At 39.3% G+C, this 22959-nt stretch overlaps 1 protein-coding gene across 1 annotated transcript in view; it reads left to right on the forward strand.

Annotated features, from left to right (window-relative positions):
* The first annotated feature begins 2030 nt into the window (after positions 1-2030).
* lingo3a (leucine rich repeat and Ig domain containing 3a) overlaps positions 2031-22959 on the forward strand; it is a 40811-nt gene continuing 19882 nt past the window's right edge. The window contains exon 1 of the mRNA XM_055057834.1: positions 2031-2511. The gene's annotated coding sequence lies outside the window, so the exon portion shown is untranslated. The remainder of the gene's footprint in view (positions 2512-22959) is intronic.

The following is a 22959-nucleotide window of genomic DNA, read 5'->3' on the forward strand; positions in this document are numbered from 1 at the left end:
AATAAAAAAGTTACCACTTTGAGGCAGAAACTGCAAAATGGGAACAGATGTGGTTTTGTTATAAACGGTTGCATTTCCTCCAGCCTTGGAAAAATAATAAAATCCTATGATATTTTAAAAGGGTCACAAAAAGGAGATTTACTGCTCAGTGCACCCAATCATTTTAGGAGATGAAGAATTTCAGGTAAGTTTAAAGACCAGAGCATTTGATTTTATTAAGGGGTATCGGTCTGAACCCACTTACTATATTTTTTCTTCTGATTTTTCTCCATGAACTTCATTAAAAATCTCGTCCAAATGAGTCATTTTTCTTCCGCTTTACATTTATGAGCCACTTTTTGTTGACTTGTCATAAAAATTCCACTAAAACTTGTTAAGGTTTGTGGTTGTTCTGCAATAAAACATGAGAAAGTTCAAGAGACATGAAAACTTTGGCAAGACAGTATGCACTTTGCGCTTCCCGCTGTCACCCGCAAACATGACATCCTGAAGGATTTTAGTATGCAGCTCAGATCTGCAGCTTTTAAAGGAATACTTATGCACCCCTTCTGACAAAAGCTTGTTTATATTATGCTGTTAATACACAAATATTTATACTTCAGAAATGGCCACGTTTCATCTATATGTACCAGTAAGTCTATGAGGCATCTTTTAGAACGAGTAATATGTTTCAAGCATTTATTTCAATTTATTATGATTCTGGTTTACAACTAATTGAAACCCAAAATTCTGTTTACTGGAAAATAATACCAGATAGAACTGATATTGAAAATGAACTCTAAAAATGTATGTCCAAGTCCGACATTACATGCACTAAATACTTGGGCATGCAGGAAGAAAGAGAGTCAGTCAGTTACAAAACCTTTTATTTATATAGCACCTTTAAAGATATAAAGAACATAAACTGCCTTTTTTCTGGTGCAAAGATAAATTACTGCATCTATGCAACGTGTCATGGAGGCGATCAGAGGGTGGTAGCTCGGTGGTTAAAGTAGCCCAGATTGCTAACATTGTCTTGTAGCTTGAATTCATTGCTGGGGCTGGTGTTTCTGATTTTCATTTTAGAGTTAAGAGGTGGATAGTAACTTGTTACATTCGCTAATCGTTATTATTAGATGTGTAGGTTTTTTTTGCGCTGTACTTATTTTTGCTTCCATTTAAGTATCATTTTTTTAAGTGAAACCACCTTTACTTGAGTACAACTTCTGACTACACTAACAACCTTCAGCAAAAGAAGAATACAATTGAACCAACTTGCACAGTTCATGTGGAAGTGATAGTTCTTGTTTGCAGGCAGGTTCTGTTGTGATAATGTACGTTTTCATTTTCAAACGGTATGAAATACACAATTTACTTTCATCTGCCCAAGTCAACTGAGCTCTCCGTAATTGCTTAGGACACATGATACACATGATGTAACATTGCTGTATTATAAATCCATTTTTACTGACCTTAAATGATAATCAATTTTTCTAAAATAAAAAAAGGAGAAAAAAAAGTTAATTTTGTCATCATCTGGAAGCCATAAACCACAAAACTAGCATAAATAAAAGCTTGAAATATCAACACAAAATTGTACTAAATCCATCTAAGATGAACTTTTTAAACTGATTAAATAATTTACTGTTACTGTGACAGTCACATCTTGAATTTGTGTTCTTCTATGCCTTTCCATGTCTTTCTGAAAAGGTTATTTTAACATTTTGGGGGGGGGGGACTTAGAGATGCTGCATCTTCTGCTGACGTTTGTTTTGAATCGCTTGTTTTCAGCTGTTTTATTTACTTGTTCCTCTCGGTCCCAGATGAGGGCATATCTTCCAATCTCTGCTATTTTCTTTTCCAGAACAAAACTCTGAGTACATCCACCCACTGGAAAACTGAAGCTGTCTGGATTGTCTTTTAACATATGCCGCGCGTTTCGCCTTTATCCCACAGGAAGCGAATGCAGCATAAAGCATTTCGAGAATGAGATCCAGAGAGAGAGAGAGAAGGAGAGAGAGAGAGGCAACAGCGCAGATGAGCCCCAATGAACAACAGCCGGCTCCTCTTTCAAACACAAAGCACCACGCTCCGTATCCCTCACACACACACACGCACACAAGACACCCGCACGCACACGCACGCAAGCAGCCCGAGAACCTGAGCGGCATCAGCCCTGACCGCTTCTCCGCACCGCGAAGCCGTGAAAGGAGTTCCTGCTGCCCTCACAGGCAACGGAAGAGAGCCGCGGATCTCTGCTTGAGACGGCAGACAATTAACCAGCGAAGCGGGGGAGGCGAGTGAATACGCTCCAGTCCTGCTACTGGCTCCTGCTGCTGCTGGAGGAGGAGGAGGAAGCGGAGGAGGAGGAGGAGGAAGAGGAAGAGGAAGAGAGGAGGAGAGAGGCTGTGGGCTTGGAGAGACTGGAGCAGCTCCGGTTGTCCTGCACAGGCAGCCCGAACGGCCACAAGTGATCAGAGCATCTTCAGCCTTATAGATGAACAAGCAGCACGGTGCAGCTTCCAGTCCTGGGTGAGTCAACTTCCAATAAACACACACACACAAACACACCCCCACACACACACACACACACACACAAACACACACCCACACCCCCCCCCCCCCCCCCCCCCCCCCCCCCCCCCCCCCCGCACACACACCACTCTCATCTGTGTACTCCATGTGCTGTCAGTAACTGTCTGCATCCATCTTCACGAAAACAGACTGTACACACGTGGTGTGTGTGTTCTCTTTTTTCCTCTGCCTTGCTGCTGATGAGCAGAAGATGCAACTTGTGATATCTGTGACACTATTTTATCCCTTTCAGCTCCTTTCTGATGGTGCAGCATCCCCCCCCCCCAAAAAAAAAACAAACAGATCGATTTGCTCCTCAACTCACACGGACATCAGCTCTCATTATCTGTTCTTTTCTATTGTCACCACTGAGGCAGTGTGTTTGTGCATCCGTGCACAACTCATCTCCATCGGTATGTGCGTGCCTGTGCGAGTCCTCTGGTGATCAGGTTTCAATTAGGGTTTAATGGTGTAAACGGTGGGCAGGAAGGGCAAGGCGACCCATGATCGGTGTTGAGGCCGTATCAGTGTGAGCAGATGACACATCTAATCCCGAGTGCTCTCTGAGCCCGTTTCCAGCTCGGCTCCCGCGTCTTTTATTGGTGTGTGTGCTTATAGTTCTGAGTGCAGCAACTACAAATCAGACGGTTATTCCAAGGAGTGCAGTTGTCCTTCCCTCTAATGGCTTTGGAGTTCATCTCTCCTCCCGCTGTTCATTCAGATGTTACACAGAGAGGAGCGAGAGAGAAGATAAAGGCATCAAACAACTCTAACCTGTGGCCCGCAACTTCATAAATCAGCAGCTGTCCCCTTGTTTTCTCACAATTCCAGCTTTTCAGCTGCTTTGATTTATTGATAGATGCGCTGACCTCTTCCAAGGTTTCTGCACTGCAATGTCACTGCATGCTTCCTCTGTTAACATGGCCGGCATTCAATAAATAATGACACGAAGATCTGACACATTTCTCAAGAACCGACAAAACTGCCACAACTCGCCGCACCCCAACATGGCCCCCTGCATTCTTACGCACCATGACAGAATAATTATGTTTGCTTGATCATCCAGGTGTTCAGACTTATTTTTTCCTGTGTGCAGGTTTTTCAGGACGTTCATCCCTTCTTTCTGAATTGATGAATATGATGTATGTCTCATTCCAGGGGTGTATGTGTTGGATTTTCTTGTAAGTAGCAGATTAGATGGCAGCTGTTCCCTCACTGGCTCATTTTGTCCCATTGGACAACTGTGGGTGACATAAAATGACGGTTTAAAAGGCTTCTACTACAAAAATACAGAACACCAAAACAGCATAATAATAGTATACTGCTTTTTGACATCCAATGAGTCACTAAGGACTTCCAAACTTCCTCCTCAAATCCCTTCGCTCACCCTCTTGTTATATAGGTCAGTCTTTCCAACAGAACAAATGATGCTATATGTCTTCTCCACTCACATCCCAACAATACTCCTGTCTAAGACTTTTTAAATCTATGCAAGTAAACAAGGTTTTCATCAGTCATTTATGCTGCAGTGACCTCATTCTTATTCATTGTTTTGGGGCTTAAAGAATTTTTTCCCAGTCAGCTGTGTTGCATTTTCCCTTCAACATCCAGTTTTTATGCCTTTAATCTGTCAAGTGAAACGTTGTCATCATCACATGCTGGAAATTTAAAAAAATTGCAAGATATGAAAAACTCACTTTTGACAGCAATTCCTGTCACATTATGCGATAAAGATGCCAGAAGATGCCAGATGCTGAAGAAGCGTCGTGCCAGACAAGTCGGACAGAAAATTCAATCCAAAACGAATGGACATCCAGTTACAGGTGTTAATGCTCCTATTATAGGGCCCTGAAAAGACGGGAAGGAGGATGAAGAAGGCTGTGAAAGTACACATGGCTGGACTGCAGTAACAAGACTTCACCATGGCCCAGTTACCAGTGAAAGTCATGGTTTCAAAACTACTAAAATTTAGTCAGACCGATCCTATAGTTAGTCCTTTTTATGAGTTATTTCAGATATATTGGATTGGATATTCTAGTACTAATCTGATCCTCCCTCACCTTTTTGCTGCACACTGCCGGTCAGGTGGATTTTCTCATATTTATATAAAATATTCATTTGGCAATTTGCAAATATGTCTAGTTGTGAAAAATACAAAGGTCTGAAAAAGATAAGGAACCCCAAAAACTATAGATGAGTATCAAGCTTTTAGTAAAAATGACTGTTAGATTATGTTACAAATATGTATTTCAGAATTTTGAGTTAATAGCACGAGGTAATTCATTTTAAAATTTTGATTATTTTATCACAAAACATAATATGTCAAACAGCTTAGACAAAGAAAACTCTTTATGCATTACCTATTTAATCCATGTATTATAAAGCTTCACAAGCATGGATATTTGTGACTGTTTTTGTTCAGTTTGCATTACTGGTGTGTGATGCTGCTAAAATTATAATGTATGCAAATGACATGGCCATAAACACACCTGGTGTTGAATGGTGTGGAACAGGATTTAGCCAAATTTTCACTCACAATGGACAAAACTTACCTTTGGAATCATTTCTTATGTCTAATATTGCTCACAGAGAACTTTATGTTTGGCAATTTGCAAATATTGCCATTATATTTTACAAGAAACAAAATGTTAAAGGTCAGAGCCTTAATTGAAGATATAAATGTGACTCTTGGGTTCAAAACGCACATTAAGAAAATGACCAACACTCAAAATATCAGATACATCGGCACTCATGCCTACAATAATATCGTCTTAAATTTAATATTGGACGTTCTGACAGTCAAGTCACCTTACTCTTAAAGCCTTACTTGATATGCAATCATAGTACCATCACAGCTAAGTTTCTTACTAAAAGTACTTTATGTTTAATAATCCTTTTGACATATTAAGCACTAAAAGTGATGTTGTTTTGCTAAAATGATAAAAGAGCCACATGAGAAGAGTTTTCAGAGATTTTTAACCTCTTTTTTTTCATGCTTTTGTATAACTGACTTGTTAAGTCTGTGACTTTATCTGTGGTTCTGCACATTTCACACATTTACAAATCCTTCCCAAGTATCACTGCCATGGGATCTCTGCAGTTTTGAATCTCCAAGATAAAACAATGATGATCATAATATTGAATACAAATCTTTTCAGTGTGCTTCTTTTGCTTACATAATAATAAAATATATTGAGGAGGAACTGAACTGACCCGTGATTGACCAGGAAAACTGTAGGACTGTATGTCAGACAATTGGTAATAGAGTTACATCTTGGCTTAGCTTGATTGCAAAAACTTTCAGTATGACTTGACAGAGTCTGGAGTTGTGATCCACTGTTAGGTTGTGGCTAAATGTCTGCTGAAATATGCCAGTTACAGTAGAGGAGAAAATCAACTTTTGTTCTTTCTCAGACAGAGTAAGGTGAGGTATTTAGATTAAATGTAAAAGATTAAGCTGTAGCTCAGATTTGTCCCCAAAACAATATGTAATGTCTAACTTTATCCTGTTCAGAAATAAAAACATTTATCTTTTCCAATTCTCTGTATTTCTGATTGTGGCCTTTTCCATATCTCTGGATATGTTTCCCATAGTGCTTTTCTCAGCTCATGGATTTCTATACTTACTTGTCAAGAGCAGTTATGATCCGACATCAAAAAGGGGAAAAAAAGGACTGAAGGGAAAGCAATTATGCAAAAGCTTTAATGGTACCCGAGGTGCCACTTAGCCTCCTTCTTTGACAGATTTATGCGTCAGTAATGAAATGTGCACCGACAGGTCTATGTGTCCCTTCAGAGTGCATTGTTGAATCGGGCCTGTTAGTTCTGTCCATTACGACGCCCACTCTTACCTTCCCATTTCGAGCCTTTCTGATGTGCATAAAGCTGTCATCTGTGCTCAGTAGTGACATTACCGCAGCTTAACACTGCCAATACCCAGACAACCTCATTGTTTTCAATTTCGCAGTATTTATGAAGGCAGTAAAGCGGAGATGCATCCTCTGTCAGCGAGACGGGAGCACCGCCGCTCTCCAGGGAAGAATAGCGCAGAGGACGAGGAATGAGGGATACAGTGGAGGAGCAGTGCGGGAGGGCTCGAATACCTGCTGGCAGGCTGGCATGTCATCTGTCGCTGTTAAGAAGTCCAACTGGAACAATGGTGGCCCCGTGTGTGCGCTGGCTGTCCTCCCACTCACTGACTGGTGTAATGCTATTATAGATGGGGCTGCAACCTAAATGCAGAGCTTAGAGAGCATCTGGACCTTACATGTTTTTTTTTTTTCCAAAAGATGATTGCTTTATTTGACATTTGCTCTGACAAATGTGGTTGGCTGGCCTCGGAGTCGCCAAGCACTTTTATGAGACTAGTTACATATAAGCACTTTCTACTCCACTTCACATTGTCATGAAATTTAACTAAGTATAGTGTGAGGCATTTCCACATTTTTTACTCACACACACACACACACACACACACACACACACACACACACACACACACACACACACACACACACACACACACACACACACACACACACACACAACCACAAACACACCCCTCCACCCCACACATGCACACACACACACACACACACGCACACACACACCCCCCCACACACACACACAGTTATGTTTTGGTTTGACGCTTTTTATATTTTGTAGATTTTGCTGTGTGTTTTTGTGATCATTGCTCTGCATTTATAAGTCTTTTACCAGTTTTCCTTTCAGTACTGAGAAAATGTATCTGCACAGATACTGATACTGCCAAGGCAGTATTTCATTTTATTGATACTGGTCAAAAACTACTTTTCAATTAGTACTTTACATCAAATATTGAAAATAATTTGATGTCAAATGATAATTTTGATTTTACATTTTTCTGCACTATAGTCTTTACAGCATATCTGTGTAAATGTTCTCATTTAGTCAATAACAATCAGCATTCTCATTACAGATACTGGCATTTCTTCACTTTTCTTCCTTAAGAGTGGAAACTTCATTGTCCCCATGTGGTCAACTCTACCTTTAGACTGGCTTTTAATTAGTGACCTTAGTGAGTAATGCTCAAAGCATGTCTCTAAGTGGTGTTTTGTCAGGTTGGACCCCGTGTGTTTGTGCCTAATTGAGGCCAAACGTAAGAATTTTCATTCGAGTTTCTGTTAAGTTGTCTCTCCGGTGAAAAATGAGCTGAAACTACAGATATAAGGTAGAGAATCTATAAAGTGCTGCATTCTGCAATTTCTCAGCACACTGCAGTGCTAGTTATTCATGTGACGTTAATTGAGAAACAAGAAACTATTTTTTATTCTAACAGCTGAAACAGAATTTGATCAAAGCAAAAACACAGAGCAGCATGGGACAGATGCAAGCAATGAAAGTGTCCACAGATGCTTGTGACCTAAATTTATATGAGCTTTCTGCACTACACCAAAGTCTTAAATCATTTCTTTCTGTTTTGCTTTCATGAAGTCAAACTTTTTGTATTAATTTAAAATAATCTGAATCTATATTTCTCCAGGCTGTCTAATATGATATTTCAGAACTTTTCTTTCATTTCATTTTGTTGCTTATTTTCTGACCAATTTCCACTTGGTTTTTCTAAAAGCTCTAATAAGCTGTGTTTAAAAGTATCCTGAACTAAACTAATGGACAAGAACTAGGTAAAATAGTCAACTTGTCAAAGAATCAACTTTTAATCCAATTTGTAAGGACAAAATGTTGTTAGAGTGCTTGGGGCCACTCCATTAGTTTCCAAACCATGACTACTATCTGCATTTCTTGCGACCAGAAATATTCCCAAACCGACACATTTATTTTTCTTGTCAGCAAGCAAAACATGTAGAAGCCAACGTTCAGCCAGCTGACAGGCAGTGTGCAGCAACACGGTGGGGAGGAGGGGCAGCTCTTTCGTCACTCCGTCTCACTTCCTGGCATCTCAGTTGAACCCATAGATATTGACAGATAGAAACTTGATAAGGATTGAAGCCATAACTTTTACAATCCAAAGACACAACTTTTTCACTCACTAAAAGAACAAATTATGCAAAAATGCCAAAAATAACAGCTTTCCAATTAAGTCGTTTTTTGCAGCAGCAAGTTGCTGAAGAGCTGTTAGCAGGAAACGTGGTATACATGAAATGATCATCTGAAGACGTCTCTAACTTCCCCTGTTAGGTCTTTGGTCTTTATTTTTCTTTATACAGACTTTAGGTGATCTTCATCAGACGCACTTTTTTGAAAACCAGACACTTTTTTGTTTTGTTCTCTACTCTTCTAGTCACACATTGCAGAGAAAGCTATCATGCTCTGTGACAATAACTGGACAGGACAGAAATCGATAGAATATGTTTGAAAAAAAGTTTTAAAGCGCTTCCAAATAATCTGGAGACCACTTTAAAGGATTGCAAAGAATTCTGTTTCCCTTGATGGAAATTGTAAAATAAATAATCTTGTCTTTTTTCAGGCTGTACCGTTCCTTTTCTTTTGTGCTCAACCTATTTATATTCCACCAGAATCGCTCTGGAGAAATAGTTTGCACAGCTCACCATTTCATTTACCTCTTAATTGAATAAAAGTGTGTGTGTTTAACCTTTGCACGCTATAAAAGTGTCTGTCAACCTTTCAATATGTCAACGAGCAAAACAAGCTCCTGTTGCCATGATAGGTCTTTGTGTGACTGCTGGATTGGCTAAAGAGCAGCAGAACTCAGGCACAGGAAGTGCTGGAGTGAGAAAACGGTTTTTATTTATTTATTTTTTTTGCTCTTTGGATGTTGCATATTTCATGTTTTTCAGGTCTCTGGATGAAAGGATGTGTGATGAGATAGTCGTAGTGTTACATAAGTTTTTTAAAGAAAAGGGGAAGCAGAGCAAGCCGAGTGAAGGTGCAGGCGCACTCAAGAGGAGTTCGGAGATCAGCGTTTGCAGTTTGCTGGCTCTCAGCTTCCCAGGATATGGTGGTAAAATAACCTGTTAAACCTTTAGCTTTGTACCAGCTTGAATTACAGACGAAGCAGTGCTAAACAGCACAGCTTTGTGAGTGTAAGGTTGCTAAAAGGTTGTAAATCTACAACCTTTTATCCTGTGTTGATGCTTGAAACTGAGAGTGCTGTGTGCCTCAAAGATTGAGTTGGACCATGAGATAAAGAGCTGGGTATCTGGGAGTTTATACTCTTGTCAAGCTCTCTGCCTCATTTATTTTTATGCATACTTACTGCTGCTGGCAGTGTAAAATATGGAAAATGGACAGCTATAAAACAATATCCTTCAATACAGATCAACCTGAAGACCCCTGAAGAAAAGGCAGCCTGGGGTTCCTGCCAAGGTGCAATTTAGGATGATAGCATTTGAGGCTATAATGCAGTGATTTTCTATGTGTAACAAGTGCATATCAATGAAAGAAATAAAAAAAATACAGTAGTTCAATTAAATTAACATGGTTGTTTAACACTACACATAACGTTCGACATCGCTGTAAGCCTTATGTGGCTTCTCCAAATTAAAAAGTACCCAGACCTCGCAGCGTAATTTGCCAAACTCACCTTCAAAACCAATAAAACTATGTTGCTTTTTCACAACTTTTTGCTTCTTGTCATGTAAATTGGAATTTGACAGAAGAAAAGCAACACATGCAACAAACAGATTTTCTCGTTTTGGGTTTCATACGATTGGCAAATTTAAAGTACAACTACTAAAGTATTTCCTCTCATTTACTCTTCGGTCGGATATTTAGGTATATTGTTCATCTGCAACAATTTTCCTAAATCATATGTCAGAACAACAGACACATTTCCAGATGACATAGCAATGAAAAACATATGAAAGCATTTCATGCAAAGATTTTATTGTAAAGCACAAACTATTTACCCTCCCGTGACCAGCTGAACGCAGGCTGCATCACTTTGCCCCAATTGCTAAGAGTGATTGCCAATCATGGCAGCTGGGTCCGTTAAAACCAATTAGCTTCGCTACGGCTCCATGTGAAACGTGATCCCCGGTACATGTCCTTGTAGCGAATGCAGCACCTATTTCACTTCTGCACATGTCTCAAATTAAGATCTCTGCTTTGTTTATGCGCTTTATAATATGTGTATTTATGTATGTATGTGATATGTGCAGCCATGTCACATAATTGAGTCAACAACAGCAGAATATCAATGAAAAAAAACAACAAAAAGGACAATTTCAGGAAGGAATATGAAGAGATTTGTACCTGTTAAAGTTCTGTAAAGGATTATCCTCTTAATCTGCTCTTATTCCCATATTTCTTAGGAAAGATTGGATGGAAATGCTTCGAAATTCAAATCTGTACTTAGTTCCCGTATATTGTTTAATGACGCAAACAAGTTTATCTGAAACTAGGCCTACAATGACAATTATTCTGGAAGTCCAGTACACTGAAATTCTGTATTGAAAATTTGTGTTTTTTTAATATAACCCCATTATTATTATAATTTTACAGTTGTGCATTAAGGGTTTGCACATATCGCCATTATGATAAAAAGTCTTTATTTAACATTGTTTCTACTAAGTTAACAATTTTCTCAAGCTAGCAATTTTAACTGATGAAAAATAAGATGAAGACATTTCAGGATTTTTTTCAACTTCATAAATGAATATTTTTCAGATCATTGAAAGCCTTCTTCGGTTTCTCCAAATAATGATAAGAAAAATAAATCTGTGTCACAAGTAGCCAAAAGCTTTCAGAAAATATATGTAAATGCATCTTTTTTCCTTTGTCCCCCATTGATCCAGCATCGTTATTACACTGATGTTTTGCTATTAATCCTTGTGGAGAAAATGTGGAAAATAGCTTATTCACACTTTCTTTGCTTTGAGAAGATCGAGTGACAGATTCCAGAGACAATATCTGTTCATTCTTACAGGCGTATCAATCCCTTCATCTGCTGTGAAGCACATTTTGCAGGAGCTGAGCCACAAAGTCGTGACTAACTTCATCGTGTCGAGCCAGCTGTGTGCCCACATGCTGAATCGGGTTACACGCTCCTTTCATACAGCGTACCCTGCACATCAGATAGCTTTGTAATCAGCTCTCTTCAATTATGCAACTATGAGCAAGATAAGATTAACACATGTGACAGTGTGTTACACGGGGTTTCATGCTGTAAGGCTGCTTCTAAGGATCAAGCTCACAACTTTACATTCTCCCAGATCAAGAAATCTTAAATCCTGTTTTTATCTAGTTTAATAATATTATTTTCTTTGCTGTCTTGAACCATCTGATGATCTTTTTGTTGGGGTCAAACACAATTAACACCATCAGAGGGTTTTAAGCACATGATTAATTAATCACTCTTCAAATGGTTCCTGTCGCTAACAACATCTTCTGAACTCTGAACCAATCGGCCGGCCATTTATTCCTGAGCTGATGAGGCATTTAGACCAAGTCTAGCTCTTCAATCTATGTCTCTTTTGGTTTTCTAAAGCTCCCTCTCCTGTTTCCTGCTCCTGTTGTTTCTTGGTATTATTTTTGGATGTTTTCTTTCCCTGTTTCTCCATGATTTTATTGTTGTATGTTTGTCAGTGTTGAAATGATGTTGCCCCTTTACCTTGGTCTGTTCCCTTGTTTGCTTCACTGATCCTGATTTGCTAATCTTGTGAGCTGCTTTATCTGCCCTCTGTATATACACACACCTCACTTTCTTTTGCTCTCTGTCGAGTCTTTCTTGTTCTCCTTTTTGTAACTTAAGCTTTCCCCCACATTGTTTTTGACTTTCTGTCCTACTTCAAGTTTCCTACTTCAAGTTTAGTTTTTTATAAATTAAGTAGCAAACGTCCTCTGCTTGTCTCCAGATTTCAGATTAAAGCGCTGTTTATCTTTGAGTTCCCGCATTAGTTCACAACCTTCAGTGCTCCTTTCAGCAGAGCTCTGTAGACACTGGTTGTCCTGGTTAACACAATAAACTAAAGTACACTTTTATCTGTTTTTCAGTCACTTAACATGAATCGAGTAATCAGTTGATCTCATCACTTTCTCAGAGTGGAGATCAGTGGGGCAGGCAGATGAACTTGAGCTGCTCTTTCCTTTCATCTTGGCTTCAGTTCATTCATCCAGCTTGTCTTTTTATTCTTGTTTGGGTTTTATTTCTGAAGCAGGTGATTAAACTGAAGAAAAGTTAGATCCTACTTTGGAATACTTTGCAGAAAACTGAGAGGACCCATTTTTGTCTTAAATTGAAAACTTTGTTTTTAATAATCTGTAATTATTGTGTCACTAAGCAGAAAAGTTCTAACGAATATGTGAAAAACACATTTTTAAACACAAGTTATCTACTGCAGCTTTACTGGCCCTTTCATCCACCTCAAGTCTACTACTAGCTGGTCGAGACTTTTTTGGGCCAAATGACGTGAGGAAACTAATTCTGGACAGACTTCTAGAGTTTGAGTGGCATCATTGATGTAATTTTATCAACTACGTTCCTGTGGTGTAGTTCAACCTTCACGAGTTAAACAAAGACTGGTTATGTGTAACAGAGTGAGACTTGCACAATCAATGCATGGCTCTCTCGTATAAAGTTTTCTGATTGCAGTGGCTTGGGATAATGAGAGGACTGACACTATTGCACAGGTGGCAAATTCCAGTCCTCAAGGTTTCCTGGAGTTTTCAAATCTCATTCCAAAACACAGGAACAAAATGGCTTAATTGCCTCCTCTGCGTGTAGATAAGATCTCCAGAGCCTTAATGACCTGATTGTTCTATTCAGATGTGGTGCAGCAGTGGCACATCTAAACGTTGCAGGACACCGGCCCTCGAGGACTGAGGTTTGACACCCCGGCATTGGGAGAGGCAATGCTGGTCAAAAGTGGCGCAGAAATGTCAACATTTACTTGAACACTCCCAGAGGTTTAGTGGTTTGAATTACAGTGTTTGTCACATTCATGGGTGCCCTTTGATAATAATTTCTACATCTATGTATCTATTAAAATTTGACTTAAGTAGTATGAGAAGTTGATGATCTCTCAAAGATCAGCAACTTCCATCAGAATCCATCTCAATAAGTGTCAAAGTACTTCTCTAAATTGGTGCAGAATGTTTGAGTTATATGCGAAGCTGATGAAGAATTAATTTGTTCTGGATGCTGTGAAGAAAAGCAGCTCTAGAAATGCTATTTCTTTCCCCCCTGCTGTCAATTGAGAATGTGTCAAAGCTTGCAGGAACAACTTCCCCTGGTTCTGTTTCTGCCTGATTTGATCTGTTTAATCTGCAGCTGGATGTGTCCATGGGTAACCATGACAGATGGGAGTGATGAGATTGCTCACAACAGACTCTTTCCTCCCTCTCCTTCCTTTTTCTGTCATGTCCTGCAGTCTCGCTCTTTGGGAGCATACGGATTTGGTTTGCCTGTCAGAACTATTTGATCAGAAGTACTCTTCGCTTTGAACTGACTCACAGGTGTAGCGACTTCCCTCCCTCTGCTGTTTGGACCAACGCTATGTAGAATAGCGTGCAGCACTCAGTGTGCGGCGCTGGCTCCATTTTTACCCGCGGAGGAGGATTGCTCGCTACTTCCGAGAAGCATGGGGGTTACATTTGTCAGAATAGATCACCTTTGCATGTGCGAGGCTGTAAATATCGGCCCATGTCACTCTGCATACTATCATTTAATCCTCCTCCTGCTACTTATTCTTAGTTTGACAGGTGCGCCTTTTTCTCTGAGCTGTTTGCTTCACTTTCAGGTGAAGAGGACGAGCCGCTTCTGGACATCAGGGGAAGGTTATGAATATATAATGAGAGCCAGAAGAGTCTCAGGGAGACGACATTCCATGAAGCTGCTTGTCACCACTGCGGGATGATTTTTTTCATCTTTTATTATTTCTTTTCTGCTGTCTTAGCAAAAGAAAAAAAACATTGATCAGACTCTCTTGGATCAATCCGCCTGTATGACAGCACACTGTCAGCTCACCTCATCACTTAAGACAACCCCGCCTGCTCCCTTTTCTCTCTGTCCCTTAGACTTTTAAATAAACACGCAGAGCAGCTCTATTTCAAACAATGCTCTCGTCATGCTTTCGCTTGCATTTGGGCTTTTGCTCTCGCCGTGAAACGCCTCATCAGAACCACTTTAAGGAGATTTCTCAGCTCTGTGAGCAACCAGGGGTGACATGCACATGTCAGAGTAAACACTGTGAAAAGAGCCTGTGAATAATTTGTATGTAAGACCCTGCGGTTCTGCATGCATGGGTGAGGGTTCTTTCTTTTCTCTTTTTTTTCGTTTTACTTTTGGTGTGGCGCAGTCTTTCTCTATCCCACATGCCGTTTCATCCAGCTGAATCCAATGCTGAGCTTCTATGTGATGTCAGGACATAGTTATGTTTATCACACAGACATGGCCCAGTTACTTGGTTGCAGAAACCAGAGACTTAAAAAAGACCTCTTAACGAAAAAAAACAACAACGCAGTGTCGTAATTCGCCTTGGGGAGCATTTTTGTGATGCCGTCGCTTGGTGATCCCCTTTATAGGAGCACTGATTGCTCATCTTCTCTGCTCTTTGGACATTTCTTCCTTTAGGCTGAGGCCTGCGTTTGCTTTTTGTTTTTTTGCTTCCTATTTTCCCACCCTGAGGATTCAAGATGACTCCATCAACAGCAAGGGAACACGGATCACTCCCCTTCTTTTTGGTGGCTGTTCGCCCCCTTTTCGGTCTCCTCCCTTAAGAGGCCTTCGGGGAGAGCAGCTGACTCTCTCCTCCTCCTCCTCTCATGCTCACTCTGCTCCCACTCCTCCTTCTTCTACCTTCCCTCTTTCTCTACCGCAGAACTATATTAACTGCTGCTGACAGCTTGAGTCATTTGCCACCTTTGCAGTCCTCTGTAAAACACTTTGAGCTTTATTTTCACTCAGTATAACCACAAAGTTCGGTGTAAATTATTGAGAAGTGGAACTTATTTACTCTGCACTTCACAAATCTAGACTTTTATAGAAGAGTTTATAGAAGAGTTATTTTTGAAGAACAAATGAAGAGTTTTGTTTGAAAGGTGAAGAAGTTGTTTTGTTTCATCCCCCCAGGATAAAACAGAGTCCTGTCAATACCACACTGAACCTCAAGGAATGTTGCTTCTTAAAATAGATTTGAATAGAACTAATTAAAGAGCATTTCTAAAAATAAACTTATTAGATCCTGCAAAGCACTTGGGGATGTTGCAGAGATTTACCTTCCAGCACAACAACCACGGCAAACAGAGACAAAGACAACATTGAAGTGTAGAATGGTTCATATCAAGACACATCTTTGTGCTACTGTCAAAGTCCAGCCCTAAATCCAAATAAAAAATTGTGGAAAGAGTTAAAAAAAAGATGCTCTCCATTTCACTCTGGCTGACTTGGAGCTGTAACAACGGCAAAAATGTATATATTTATTTAATGTATTATAATGATCTGCCTTATACTTTGGCGTGTCAGAAATTCACCATAAATTACGTACATCTTCAGTTTGTAGGAGCATGCATACTTTTTCCCAGGCACTTTCATTTTCCCGCTGAGGCTGAGTTTTTACATTTCTCAGATTTTATTCAAGCGTGTTTGCTGTTTTGCTGTTAACATGCGTGTGCTCTTCTCGGCTCTCATAAGAGTCAGGGTTGTTGCAGCTGCAGCAGCACTCTCGATGATAGAAACCCTCTTTACGCCTCAAAGATAAAAGTGTTGCTATCAACCATCACAGCCCATCCCAGATAACCCTCATGCTTACAGTTCATGTTCCTCTCTCGCGCCTAACTTTTGACAAATCCTTGTCTAAAGCTCTGCTTTCTTCACTGGCTCAGTTGAATAATCACTTGCCAGCTTCCCAAATTCATTTCACATCTTTTGCTTTGTCTTCATCTATCTTTAGCTGCTATTTGTAATTTAATTTTCCATTCTTGTGCTGAAAAAAAGGCACCCTTGTTCTTGTGCCGTTTTATTTTTCTTCATTTTCTTGACTCCTCTGTATTTCATGGTCAGCACTTTCATCTTTCCCTCTCTTTCCCGCACCCTCTTCCTGTCTTCAAACGCTTGGTTTCTTGCCTTCTTCCAACACGATTCTTGTTGTTGCATTAACGAATCCCTCGGAAGACGTGGCACAGATACGGATTATTCTACTTTTCTCTGCTTCGGCTCAGAGCCACAAGCTGTATCTTGCTTCCCAGACAAAACATCCCGTTACTATGCAAGCGGCACAAATGGGGAATGAAAGGCGGAATGAATAAGTTTGGGAATTGCCAAATGAAAGATTTCCTCCACAGATTTTGTGAAAACATTATTGCGAATGTGGTGTTTGAAGATTAATCAACAGTTAGTTGCTGTGAGACTCTTCCTGGGACTCTGTGCTGTTGGAGCGGCCGCTCCACTGCCAGCGCTGTTGCATGAGATCCTATAATTGCCTCCGAAATCTTCCTGTAATTAACACTGTCGGATAATTACAGCAGACTCCCAAACCACGCTGCTCTCACATTGTTAGGCTCAGCATGCATTTGGCTAAATTAGACTTTGGTGAGTTATTAACAAATAAAGATATTTTAAGCTGATTTAACTTTAGCGTCGTTATTGCATTCGGCTGATATTTTTACTTTTTTTTTTTTTTTTTTCAAAGAGCTGCTGTCACTGCATTCGCTGCGCTGTCTTGACTGCAGAGAGATTAAAGCCAAGCGGAGAAGAGACTGAAAGTGGACCGGGCAGTGGAGCATTTCCCAAAGGCGTGTTCCTATGAGGCACATGCAGGATTAGAGGGTGGGACACTGAAGTAGGCCAGTCAAACAGGCTGAGCTGAAATATGGACAGCAGACTGGAACGTTGACATAGCTGGATTGCCCAGTACATTTCATCACCATGTCATTATGCAGTAATCCTTGCCCAGCCACTATCCCGACTGGATTTGTGTCAGACGGGGATAATTACTAGTCAGGGACACTTGTGGATATTGCTATTTTCATCTTGACACACAAGGCTCTGATGTCAAACGTGCCCTATTTTTCTTTTTCTGCTTTTTTAAATCAGAGATTATAAGAGATTGTTTTTTTTTTTTTTTTTTTTTTGCAACCTTGCTTTAGTTTTTGTCACACCTCAATGTCTGAGAAATAACGTGGAAACATGAAGCCTTTCCCTCATGTATGTGGGATTAAATGTTATTCCGTTGAAGGGAAATGCTCATCAACCACCTGAGCTGACTTCTTTCCATGCAGATGAGCATCAGGCTCCTTACTCTTGTCTTTTAAGGGTTTCTACCCTTATTTCAGCTGCTTTTACCCTGGATCTTGTTCTTTCAACCATGATCCAAATCTTCTTTGGATCTGAGCTCAAACTGACCAATGTGATGGACTTCAGCTTGAGGACCGAGTACATCGTCCTCCATCACTTAAATACCAAAATATCATGATACAGAAACACCATAAGGTTTGACATATGTTGCATCTACTGTTTAAATATATAAAAAAGCTGGGAGTAAAAAATCCCCAAACGCAAGTTCTCTATTTCCGAGAATCATTTGTCAGATACAAATTGTGGGGAAGAAAACTGGAGAATTAACTTCTGTTTGGCACAAAGTGACAGAAAATAGATAGAATATAAAAATAGAAGAACTCATTAGAACTTCTCAAACCTCCTAACTTTACCGAGGTTTAATTGGTTGTTCTAGATAGGAAGATACAGTTTTTCTGCTCTTGCTGGTTTTACCATTTGATTATTCCAATAATTCCCCTCGTTTTTGAAAGACTTATAGATTAGTCTTTCAAAAACAGGACTTGTTTTAAGTGCTGTTTGCTGATTTTATTGGTGATGATGAGTCTCTCCTCCTGGGAACTAGTGGGACTTTGAAAAGGAAGCGACATGGCATAAAAGAACAACATATCGTCACTGATTTCTTCTCTCTTTGTGGAAACGATGCAGTTCAGAGTCACTCATAGGAGCAGAAAATTGAGAATGAGGAAGAGGTCAAAACTTCCTTCCAGCCTTTGGTTGCAGGGCAAAAAGCTGGGGAAACAGCCTGCTTCATGTTTCACATCTCTGCTCCATAATGCCTTATTACACTTTAGTTATTTTAGCCTGATGACACAAAATGCAATTAGCCTTTCCAAAGATACGCTCCAAGAGTCTGACAAAGCAGCACATGTTGCAGTGAGTGCTTACAAGAACTCAGGGTGTATTATACTGCATCTGCATGTTTACTGCAAGCTGGGCTTTGTATTATGGTCTGTTTTTTTTCCCTACAGAAATTGAAAATTTTTTGGATTCAACATCTAAGGACACAATTTCAATACTACTTTAAAAATCTTCTGTGGAAATAAAAGGGATATTTGGTCAATGTTCCTGAGTGTTGTCAACTTCTTGTTAAGGAAAATGAAAACTATGCAGAATTGGTGATTTATGCACGTAATTGTAATAAATACTGAAGTAGAGAGGAATTATGTTATGAGAGTGACCAAAAAACATCTGAAGCATTTTTAGAAAAGCAAATTAACTTTCTTCATTCGATTCTTTGTTTGTGCGTGTGTGTGTTGCATCACCATGCTGCCTTCCTCATACAGGTTTTGAACCTGAAAATGTTGTTAGCTTAATTTTCTTAAGTCTAGTTTAGCCCTTAACTTTAAGAAGCATACAAGAAGTCACAATGACTGTTATCTCCAAGTTGGGAAACAGTGTTTTCTTATTTCACTCAGCTCAAACACAAGCAGAAACAACAACCTTGGCTTCAAATACCCGACCTGTTGTTTATGTTTGAGGTTTTACATTTTATGTGTTAACTAACTGGTGTAATTTAGTTTTAATGGTTTAAATATTAAATATCAGTAGATTCGCTAGTTTAGTTGATATTAATTTAGAATAACATAAACATAAAATGTAAAATCTAGTAAACAAACACTTCAAGGAGAGTCACAGAACACACTTTGTCGTCACTGACAGTTTTAAGCAAAAAATGTCAGAAATTACAAAAAGAAACAGTGCAAATAATAAAAAAGGAATATTGCACTTATTCACTGAAGGTTGTTCCTGTTTTAAAGATTTAAATTTGCTTCTTCACAGACTTGATTAATCATTTGCATTTCATGCCTGATGTCACATGATGTAACTGATTTCAGTCTGATACGCATTAAAATTAAATGTATGTCTCACCAGTTAATGTCCCAGATATGCCAATTAGTAGTAGCTACCAAAGAAGAGAACTGGTGTTGAAAAATGTGTTTGACACTTGCTGCTGTTGCTAAATCCCTATTTGGAAACCAGATTTTACCATTACAAATAAGTGTTGAAAGATGTAAAATCTTCTGATCCAGCTCTACTTTCTAAATATTGTCAACCAATGACTAAAAATAAAATAAGTAATAATGTGATTTTACCAAATTTTGAGTTTTTATTACATCTGACAAAGTCCTAGACCTATTCTTTCCTCTTACATGTCATTACAGGTCCTCATTGGCCATAAATAGACAAAATCCTCCATGTACAAATTGTGTATTTTATTTAGTTGGGTATTCAAAATGTTGTAGTAAAATGTATGTTGTTTCCATTGTGAGGAAGTACTAGATTTAGAGACTGTTTGCTCTAAAAGCTGCCACAAATTCTTGACTGACACTTCACTTACCTCAGCATGTGTGTAGCATGAAACAGAAACGAATGGCTTGCTCTAGTTTTTGATTAATTTGTATAATTCTAACCTCACTACTTGGGGGCACTTATAGTGTGTTTAAATGTAATTCTCAGATAGTCAGTGGATCTTCTGATTTAACATTGTCACAGAAGTAATAAACCTGGTGTTGATGCAGTTGAAACACATAATTCATAGTCATAGTTGGAGTCAAAAACATGTTTGTAAAATAGAAAATAGGATGTCAGCAGCCAATCAGACAGAGGCCAACAGTTTTACACTATTGTTTTATTAAATGAAGTGATTCAATATATAAAAGTATTTACATTTTTGAAGAGTTTTAACACAAATGCTCATATGACTTTGTAAACCTTTTCATGTAATAGTAGATGTGGTTTGAGATTTGCTGTTCCAGTCTACAGTTCCCTCCGTGGCTCTAAGGTCAGTGTGATGTCCCAGCTTTAGGTGACCAGTTTTGCATGACCGGCCAAAGTCCTTGACAGCCACAGTCACATCCCCAGTATACAGTAGGTGGTGTCAGTAGACAAGCTGTGCGTGCCTCTGCATCGGTGCTCAAGGTGACGCCGCACAGTCTGTCCTTTATGTACCTGGTGAAGGTGTGTAATTCTTTTGCCGTTTCCATAAATTACATTTTACTTTAAAGAGTCATGTTTTTGTCTATTTTTGTCAAGCAACCCAGAATAACATAGGTCTGTCTGTCTGTCTGTCTGTCAGTGTCAATCATCTTGAATTGCTGTTGCCGTCATCTAACAATGTCAGCTTCAAGCTGCTGAGGGGCTTCTGCAGAAAAAAAGGTCCAAAGTGTGAGCTGGCTTTTCTGCTCCAGTTACTGTGAGGCAGTGGGTTTAATTTTGGATACGGTGAATGCATCAATTTCTTCTGCAGTTTATCACAAATGTAGCTCTGAAAAGACATTTTATTGGAGTGCGGTAAAAACTGTTTATCAAGCTGGATTTAGAGTTATGAAAGTGACAAAGTGGATTTAACCTGTGTTTTCACTACAGGAAGGGATCAAACGAGCCTTAAGAATATGAAAAATGTCTCTCAAAGTTTGCAAAAACAAAATAAAGAGATTTGTAACAAATCTTTGAACACCCTCTGAGCCTGACAAAGCTTCTTTTATTTCAACGCCCATAAAGCAGCAGAAAGACTAGTTTAGTGTCTTTTGGGGAAACTTCATTTAGTGGTGAAGGAGACATTATTTTTAGGATTCACCAAAAACAAAATCATAATATTCTCTTAAAAATGTGAAGTTTAAAAAAAAACTTACATCGCAGAACCCAGTTGTTACTGGTGTATTACCACCTTATTGATCTGAACTGATTTATGAGAACACCAAGCCAGTAAAAGAAATGACCATTGTGAGAGGAATGAGAGTTATAAATCTTATGTTCTCAAGAGAGATTTATAAAAGTGGCTTTAAGAAAACAATTTAATTTTAGGTCCTGATGAGAAAGCGCTGTTTGATTGCAGTGCAGAGTGGTACAATAGGTAAACCTTATTTTAAATGTAAACTGGCATTGATTTCCTTTCATTTGGGTCTTCAGATCCTTTGTGGCTTTGATTAGATGCATTCAATTTCACTTCTCCTGTTATAGTCCTTGCACTGCTAGTCCGGCTACATTTGGTTCAAATCCAAAGCCTACAAATTCAAAATTCTCAGAGCCAGAATTTGTTGTTTGCAACTCATTTGTGGAAAAATCAGGTCAGTCTCATCATCCATCTGTATGTCCATCTGTCCTTCATCTCTCCATTCCCCATAGCTAATTGAAATTTACAAAATCTCTTTTCTTTAGTTGAAGCCATAGTATTTTTGGTGTAAGTTGCAAACAAGAATCACCATTCTCAGACATTTGTACTCCAATATTTTACATGGTGCATACAGTCAAACTAAGTCTCACTAGTTTTTCCAATATTGACCATTCAAACTGTAGCTTACAAAACTTTGACTTACATTTTTGTCAAGTGAACTCATAGAAGCAGTTCTTGCTTGTTTTTCTTTTCCCCCCATGTGTTCCCTTCCTGATAAGTCTGTTGAATGATGTTCAAAAATTTTTGCACCAATCCTAGAGCAGAGCCCACGATGCAGATTTGCAAACAATTCTCATAGAAATGTGTACAAAATAGGATAGCAAGGAACAACAGTAACAGGGACTTTCCACACAATGAAGCAATCTATCTGGTTGCATTAAGGATTCTCTAAATTGCATAATGTTCATTGGGATGTCCTCTTCTCAATGTTTTCAAGGATGGTTCCATCTTCTTTGCCAAAGAAACTACGACACTCCTTAGCAACTTCCACGCTGTTCTGTGTGACAATCCAGAAATTTCCACACCCTCAGAACCCTCCGCCATTAGTCCTCGGCCATGCCAAGATTAAATAAACCAACAAAAACACATTTTTCAACACACTTTAAAAGCTATCTGGCGATTGGCAGTTCAAACTCGACTGACCATAGCTGAGCCAGCTAATCCCCTTTCTTGGTGTCCAATAGTTCAATGTGAAACAATGTGAACTCCTTCGACTTAAAGCTGCCATGTCCATAAAAGTCTCCCCCAACTTATAACAAGCTCCATTCTCACTTCAGACCCTCAGTGGCATTGCGGCTGATTCTGCCTGATTTCCTTTGTCCTTTTTTAAAGATGTCTCTTCTTGCCTTATTACACAGAGTGATGAATTATGAATAGATGTGAATTTACAGGCCCTGCAGGCCAGGCCTGAAGATTACTTTCAATTTGCACACTGCCTCGCTTGCTCCCGACTTGCCGTCTTGCACCGCCAGTCAGACCTCTTTCTCGAGGGACCTCC

This window comes from Poeciliopsis prolifica, unplaced genomic scaffold (genome assembly GCF_027474105.1).
Source record: "Poeciliopsis prolifica strain line A6 unplaced genomic scaffold, Auburn_PproV2 SCAFFOLD002, whole genome shotgun sequence".
Taxonomy (NCBI): domain Eukaryota; kingdom Metazoa; phylum Chordata; class Actinopteri; order Cyprinodontiformes; family Poeciliidae; genus Poeciliopsis; species Poeciliopsis prolifica.